General features: G+C 34.0%; 1 protein-coding gene across 1 annotated transcript in view; it reads left to right on the top strand.

The window, feature by feature from the left end:
- The window catches only part of LOC122151774 (putative olfactory receptor 14L1), a 24642-nt gene that overhangs the window by 989 nt on the left and 14677 nt on the right, over positions 1-8976 (top strand). The window lies entirely within an intron of this gene.

The following is an 8976-nucleotide window of genomic DNA, read 5'->3' as shown; positions in this document are numbered from 1 at the left end:
CCTACTTCCAGTCTTCAGAATACAATATGTTGCCTAAGAATGTACCAGACCAAACTTTCATTATATTGCTTTTTGTGTAATGAATGAGTAGCTTGAAAACTTTCCATTGAATGCCTTTCTTTACTTTATTGACTTCAGGGAGCAAATTCTGAGTGTCTTAGATTCATTGCCCGTGTTTCAAAACACCTTGAAATTTTACAACATTTTTGGGGTAGTCATGCAAAATAGTATGTTTTATTATAATTCAGTGTACTTTGAATGTACCATTAGTTAAAATAAAGATATGAGATTCTTTATAACCTGTTTTTTAGGAATTCTGTTTGTTTATGCTAATTAGATAGTTAATTGGAATTGTCAATATAGGTAATGCTAGTCATTGGACATTAAGGTGTTAAGAATGTCCAAAAATGGTGATGACAACGTTTTTATAAAAGTCAAGTCTCTGAATAATATCTCACCAGGAATGTTTATGTTGTTGCAAGTAAGTCGAGACTATGACAATTCTGTAGTAATTTTGTTCATGTCACTTAGCCATCTATATTTATCATTCCAGTTCGCCTTTTCTTAATTCAGTCCAAGAGAAAAAATCCATTCTCATGGACTCAGTTTGGACTTATTGTGTTCCTATACAGTAGAGTAGAACTGCCTCACATGGTGTCCGAGGCTGTAATCTTTTAAAAGAAAACTGCGGTGCCTTTCTCCCATAGAGTAGCTGATGGGTTCGAATTAATGACATTTTGGTTGGCAGCCAAGACCTTTAGTCACTTGCCATGACTTCTGATGAACCTTGCCTAACTCAATGTTCTTTCACAAAATTCTGTGCATTACCTTTCTTTCACTTTTTCATTTTTCCTTTCTTCTCTTATTTCTTCAAGCATTCCTCCCTTCATTTCTTCTTTTTTCTCTGTCCATTATTGTTTTTCTGTCTTTCACATCTTCCTTATTCCTTCTCCTTTTGTCCTTTTTTCCCTCTTTTGTCCATTCTTTAAGAATAGACTCAATTTTTGTCCCCATTTTTATTTCTTTTTGTTATTCTATATCTCTTCCTATGCAGATTATCCTATTATAAAAACGAAAGATAAACAACTGCCATCGAGTTGGATCTGACTCACAGCGTCCCCTCCTTCAGTTTCTGAGACAGTATGGCTACAGAAGTAGATTTCCCAACTTTCCTTCCAAGGAGTGGCTGGTGGATTTGAACCACCAGCCTTCTGGTTAGCAGTTAAATGCCTTTGGCACTACACCACCAAAGTTCCTTATGCTATTACAGAACTAAAAAAAAAAATTAACATCTTTGTTGTAATTACTATTGTTGCTTCTGTCTGCAAAAGTGCAGCACACATTGTGACTTGTTCCAGTGGATACCTTGTTCTAAACTTGCTAGTCAGGTATCATAATACTTTCCTTGTACTGTTCTCCTTCTTTAACTCTGTATTTTAATGTTAATGACTTGTTTTAAAGAGCATTCCCGAGGAAATACTTTACCACAAACATTGAAATCTCATACTCCTTTTCTCGGATACATATATTGCTTTGGTACCATTAAATTCCAATTTTATACTTACCATAATTTGCTATTTTAGGCAATCCAGGTCTCCAACTCAAATATTTCCCTCTATATGTCAGCTAATCATGACTCCATCTTTCAAATAATCTGAGTGTCATTAAGTGTGATTCTCACTGATTTGTTTTTTCCTCTCAACCACATGTAATAACTTAGCAAATCCTTTTCTGTATATTCTCAAATATATTCAAGAGTTTCACTTCTTACAAATTCCACCTTGGGTCACACGTATGTTGTCATTAGGTGACAAAGAGTCAGTTCCAACTCCTATGAATCCTATATACAACAAAACAAAAGACTGCCCAGTCATGTGCCATCATCACAATTGTTGCTATACTTGACCCAATTGTTGCAGCTACTGTGTCAATCCATCTCTTTGAGGGTCTTTCCCTTTTTTGCTATCCTTCTATTTTACCAAGTGTGATATCCTTCTCTGAGGACTTGTCCCTTCTTACAATATGACCAAAATACTTGAGACAAAATCTGGCCATTATCACTTTTAAGGAACATTCCAGGTGTACTTCCTTCAAAGCAGATCTGTTTGTTCATTTGGGAGTCCACGGTATTTTTCAATATTCTTTGCCAACCCTACAATTCAAATCCATCAATTCTTTGTTCTTCCATATTTGTTGTCCAGGTTTTATATGCATACGAGAGGATTGAAAAATCATGATTTAGGGCAGGCACACTTAATCATTAAAGTGACATCTTTGCTCTTTAACACTTTGAAGAGGTCTTTTGCAGGAGATTTGCCCAGTGCAACATTTGATTTCTTCACCGTTGCTTCCATGAATATTGATTGTGGATCCAAGTAAAATGAAATCCCTGAAAAGTTTATTTATTTATTTTTCTTCATTGATTACAATGTTACTTATTGGTTCAATTGTGAAGATTTTACTTTTCTTTGGGTTAGCATATAATCCATACTGAAGACTATAGTCTTTGATCTTAATCAGTAAGAGCTTCAAGCTCTCTTCACTTTCAGCAAGCAAGGTGTGTCATCTGCATGTCTAAAGTTGCTAATTACTTTTCCTCAAATTCTGATGATATGTCTTCTTCATATATTCCATCTTCTCAGATTATTTGCTGTTCATACAGATTGATTAAGTATGGTGAAAAATACAATGGCACACAGTCTTCTTGATTTTAACTACGCAGTATCCCTTTGTTAGGTTCAAATGATTGTTTCTTGGTCTATGTACATTCCCCATCAGCACAGTTAAGTGTTTTGGAATTCCCATTCTTCACAATGTTATCCATAATTTGTTATGATACACAGTGAAATGTGTTTGTATTGTCAATAAAACACAGGTAAACATGTTTCTGATATTCTTTGCTTTCAGTCAGAATCCTTCTGACTTCAGCAATAATATCCCCTTGTTCTATGTCCTCTTCTGAATTGAGCTTGAATTTCTGGAAGTTTCCTGTCAATATACTATGCAACTGTTTTTGCATTAATTTCAGCAAAATGTTATTTGGATGTAATATTAATGGTAATGTTAGATAATTACCACATTCTGCTGGCTCACCTTTGTTTGGAAAGGGCACGAATATGGATCTATTCCAGTCAATTGGTTGGGTAGCTGTCTTCCCATTTTCTTGGCATAAACAAATGAGCATCTCCAGCGCAGTATTGGTTTCTTCAAGCATCTTAATGGGTATTCCATCAATTCCAGGAGCCTTGATTTTTGCCTTCAATGCAGGTTGTACTTTTTCCTTAAATATAATAGAATCAGTTCTTGATCATCTACTACCTCCTGACATGATTGAAAATTGGTCAGGTTTTTTTTTTTTTTTTTTTTTGGTACAGTGAGTCTGTATATTCTTTCTGTCTTCTTTTGATGCTTTCTACACCATTCAGTATTTTGTCAATAGAATCATTCAATTTTGCACCTTGAAACTTGAATTATTTCTTCAGTACTTTCAGTTTGAGTAACTCAAAGTGCATTCTTCTTTTATGGTTATCTAATTCCAGGTCTTTGCACATGTCATTATAATACTGAACTTTGTCTTCTTGAGCCACCCTTTGAAATCTTCTGTATTATTTTATGTCATAATTTTTCTTCCATTTGCTTTACATAGTTTCCATTCAAGAACCAGTTTCAGACTCTCTTCTGAGATCCATGTTGGTCTTTTCTTTCTTTCCTGTATTTTTAGTGATCTTTTGCTTTCTTTGCATATGATATCTTGATTTCATCCTATTGCTCATCTGTCCTCCAGTCATTGGTGTACCAAGTGTCAAATCTATTCTTCAGATTGCGTCTAAATTCAGGTGAAATATGATCAAGGTCATATATTGGCTTGTGGACTTGTTTTAATTTCCTTCTGTTTTAACTTGAACTTGTATATGAGCAATTGATGGTCTGTTCCACAGTCAGCTCCTGGTCTTGTTCTAACTGAAGATATTGACTTTCTCCATATCTTCACACCCCTATGACCTATTATTTCATTTGTTGCTGTATCCCCAATCCATTCACCTGCCTTTTGTCTATCCTCAGTGAAACATCTGAAGTGGTTTTTGGAGTAAACACTAATTAATTACATCTCTGACCATACCCATGACAAGCCAGAATCCTCCAGAAATTCTACATATTTCTCCTTCTTCTGCACTTCATTTACATAACAGTTGTGAATTTTTCCACTCATCAGCCCTGTCCAGTTCCAGTACCCTCTCTGCTCCTCTTTCATATACACTTTGCTTTTGATGTTCCTTCTGACTGGAATGTTCTTCAGATATTTGCTGTTACTTCTCCATTTTTCCAAATCATGGCTTTTTAAAATGTTGAGTGAAACAGAACTGTGTCTCACTCTCTTGCTTCCTCAACCTATGTGTGTGTATATGTGAGTGTTTTTCTGTGACCCATAGTAAAATGTGTTATGAGCTGCTATTGAGTAATCTCCTGACCCTTGGTGACTTCATGTGTAATAGAAAGAAACACTGCCTGGTCCTGTGCCATCTCCATAATTGCTTATCGATCAGACCACTGTAATCACTAAGTTGATTTTTTGGAAGTGCATTGCCACTAACACTGGTTTAGCATTATAGCAACACACAAGTGTCTATTGACAGGTGGGTGATAGCTGAACTTGATATTTATTAAATTACTCTAAATTTAAGTGAACAATTTGATTGTAACATAGCACACTTAACTCATACTGTAGTCACTGTAGTCAGTTATCCTGAATAGAATTATGTGGCTACACTACAGGGTCAATACAGATTTAGTTCGATATTCTCAAAAGATTTACACACTATTAATTTCCTATAAGTTTCCTTCAAGTAATAGATTTCTGTGAGTTTACATTTCTGTTCATGTAGAGGCTGCCCATCTGTTGAGAGAGGAGGGATCATAAACAAGCACATTGAATCTTCTACTATATACTGACAAATTAAGTAATAAATACAATTAGAATGCATTTTATATTGTTTTGAAAGGGATCTTTTCAGCTTTTCTAAATATGCAGGAACGATATTGCCATTGATACATAAGAGTTGTTACTCTATTAATTAAATTTATTATATTTATTATTATTATTTGTTGCTGTTGCTATGTGCTGTTGAGTTGGACCTGACTCATAGTGACCCCTCCTTGGGTTCCAAGGCAGTAGCACTATGGAAGTGGTGCTACTTCTTCTGAGTGGCACATCTTCCTTCTGAGGAGTGGCTGGTGGGTTTGAACTGCCAGCCTTCTGGTTAGCAGTCAAGTGCCTTAGGCACTATGCTACTAGAGCTCTCATTTATACATCTTCTATATACACTCAAATACCACAGTCATTTTTTAGTATGCTTTTATATAAATTTATATTTCTTACATTAATACAAATGATATCAACTAAATACTAAAGTACAGAAAATTATATAATTAAGCTAAGCTAACTGGTTAGGTCTTATTGTTTACCAATATACTGGTATAGGTAACACTGCTTACCAATATACTCCTGAAATATAACATATATTCACTTTATATATTATAGTCTAAAGATATATTGAATTTCTATAGCCCTTAAAGTATTCTAATAAATATATTGTTTCTACCTTATTGCCCTTATAAATACTTATTTAATAAACTATTTATTTCATACTCTGCATACTTTTGTTTATATGTATAATTATCATTAGAACTGACACTTAAAAACAGAACTTCCAAGACAAAGAATGCTAAGTATTCATTCAAATGGACTGTTATACATTAAAAAGTATGATCCTGGGGGGGGGGATTCATTGCCATTGAGTTGGATCAACTCATAGCAACCTCTCTTTGGGTTTCTAAGGTGGTATCACTACAGAAGTAGATTGCTCAACCTTCCTTCTGAGAAGTGGCTGGTGGGTTTGAACTGCCAGCCTTCTGGTTAGCAGCCAAGTACTTTAGGAACTATGCCATCAGAGCTCCCATGACTCCTAGAAACACATATAATTTTCCACTATTATCAATAGAGTATAAGGGTTAACCAGCTTTAAAATGACCTTTTTTGAAATTATTTTTATTTTTACATATGAAAACTGCTGATGTATTATGCCATTATTATTGAATTTAATTTATTTCCTTTTTAATTTCACTTGAATGATTTAATCTATAAATTTTATTTTCAGGTTTTTTTTTTTCCTATCCCCCCACCCTCTTGGAAGTTAAATTTCTTTTTTTCTAATAATTTGGTTAAAAAATATTTATATAAAATCATATTATTTCTGATGAAATATTCCCCTTTGTAGTTTTCCATGACTTTTCTGCTGATATGCATTAATAGATAAAAATGTAAATTAATTATAAGAGTCCAACTATAGCTTTCTAAAATGGTTTCTTCATATGCATTAAATATCTGCCTTCTGTCACTTGTAAAGAGTTAGCCATGATTCTGATCTTTTGGATTCAAAAAGGCATATCTAATTTATATTACACACAAGTTAACAGAAATTTGGAAAAGTCAAAAATTATTATTTTTTAAAAATTCTTTCTGGCTAGTAATTCAGTTAGCTGTTTTAGTATACAGAATCTACAATCCAGAACCAAACTTATTACCATTGAGATGATTCTGACTCCCAGTGACATTCTAGTACATAGTAGAACTGCTCTGTAGTGTTTCCAAGGCTGTAAATCTTTAAGAAAGAAAATTGCCACATCTTTCTCCTATGGAGAAGCTGGTGAGTTAGAACCACAAACCTTTAGGTTATCAGCCAAGCGCTTAAGCACTGCAATCAGGGCTCATTTGAGTCTATAATAAATTATTTTTTTCCACTGTTAGTTTTTAATTTATTTTTAATATCTTAAAATCCTATATAATCAAACAATAAAGGCAGAAGCACATATAAGAGCACAGACAGATAAAGGATGGGATAGACAAAATATGCAGTGGTGGAGGTGGGGGAAAGAAAATGAAAATAAATAAAGCAAGGTCTCCTTAGTTGTGCCTTCACTTTATACTCCAAAACCCTTCTCTCTCTTGCTGTTTGCTATTCTCAGGCAACAGTTGCTCCACATTCAGCCAAGATTATTCATGTGGTGTAAATAAAAACACAAAACCAGAAATTTAAGGGAATGATAATTATTGTTTACTGAGCACCTAGATAAAGAGGAAAATATCCATCAGGCGGAAGCTGGAACCAAATCTACCTCAATTTACCTGTGATTGATGTTTTAATAAAACTATTACATTCAGTCACCTTAACATATTCAATCATTTATATCTATATCAATATCTCTATATATCTATCTATATATATCTACATCTATCTATCTATCTATCTATCTATATACATCTACATCTATCTATCTATCTATCTATATCTATATCTATCTATCTATCTATCTATCTATATGTATAAAGTTGATTATGGATTTTTTGGTAGCTTTGGTGGTGTAGTGCCTAAGGCACTGGACTGCTAACCAGAAGGTTGGTGGTTCCATCCCACCAGCCACTCCTCAGGATGACTGGGTGATCTACTTCCATAGTGATACTGCCTTGGTAACCCAAGAAAGGATATCTGTGAGTCAGAGATGACCCGACAACACATAACAACAACAACAACAACATGGGTTATTTGGGTTTTATTATCAGGAAATATGTCATTTATAAAGAATCTGGGCTTCATTTCTTTCTTTCTTTTTTTTTTTTTTTTTTCTTTATCCATTTGCCTTTAATGTATTTCTCTTGCTTCATTTCACTAATTATAGCCTCCAACAATATTCAATAAAATGGTGATAGTGCTTAATCCTTTGAGTTCCCTATTTTTAATAAAACAATCTAACAATTCTGCATCTTGTTGAAGTTGGAGACAAAAGCTATCAGGAAAAGAATGTTTTGTTGATATTGTATTATTAAATGTGTTGGATTTTTTTCCATTGCTTTTTCTGAATTGAATGTCATGACATTTTTCCCATCTTTAGCTTGTATTTACAAAAATATTAAGTTATGAATAAATATCAGATCTAACTAAAATACTTTAAACATTCTAAAATTGACTGACAGAATTGTATATGCATATATTCATGTATAGCTATTGTTGTTAGGTGTCATTGAGTTGATTCTAAGTTGCAGAGACTCCATGAGACAGAAAAGACCTGCTCCAAAGGATTTATTTCACTGCAATCTTTACTAAAACAGATAGCCATGTCTTTCTTCTGCAGAACTGCTTGGTGAATCCAAACTTCTAATTAGCAGCTTGCCTTAGCCATCACATTATCACAGCTCTTTGCATATGGAGATATATATATATATATATATATATATACACACACACACACACATACACACACACACAAACATTTGTATGAGTGCAATTGATCCTTGAACAACATGGGGGTTAGGAGCTCTAAACTTTATGCAGTCAAACCTCTGCACATGATTTTTGAATCCTTTAAGACTTAACAAATATCCTACTGTTGACTGGAAACCTTATCAGTAGCATAAACAATATTGATCACAAGCTTCAAATGCATTTGTACACTTCCCTCCTGCCTTATATCCTGGTACTTACTTCTCTTACTAATAAATGTCCTTTGTAGCATTTTGTCCCCGAATAGGACATTTTCCTGTGCATTAAAAACTTACTCAGGCACATATCCTTTCTTCTCAATGATTTTCTTAATGACATCTGGGAACTCTTCTGTTGTCCCTTGGTTGGTAAGCTGCCTGTTATCCTGAAACTTTTTAAACCATCCTTTGCTGGCATTAAATTCTCAAGCTTTAGATCCTTCACATTCCTTTTAAGTTGTTATCTATTAACTTCACTTTTTCTCAAATTATGTTAGAGTCTGTTGCTATGCCTTTCTTATAGGAATCCTGCACTCACATAAAAACTTCATTTTCAATATGAAATGAAAAACTCTTTTGAAAAACGTGCTAGTGAAGTTTTCATGCCTGCTGGTGGAGCTACAGTGAAGGCTCCACAAATGTCCTATTGTTTTTTCTTTTTA

This window comes from Orycteropus afer, unplaced genomic scaffold, assembly GCF_000298275.1.
Source record: "Orycteropus afer afer isolate SDZICR_OR568_19922 unplaced genomic scaffold, OryAfe1.0 scaffold00695, whole genome shotgun sequence".
Taxonomy (NCBI): Eukaryota; Metazoa; Chordata; class Mammalia; order Tubulidentata; family Orycteropodidae; genus Orycteropus; species Orycteropus afer.
This window is presented reverse-complemented; position numbering and strand designations above follow the sequence as displayed.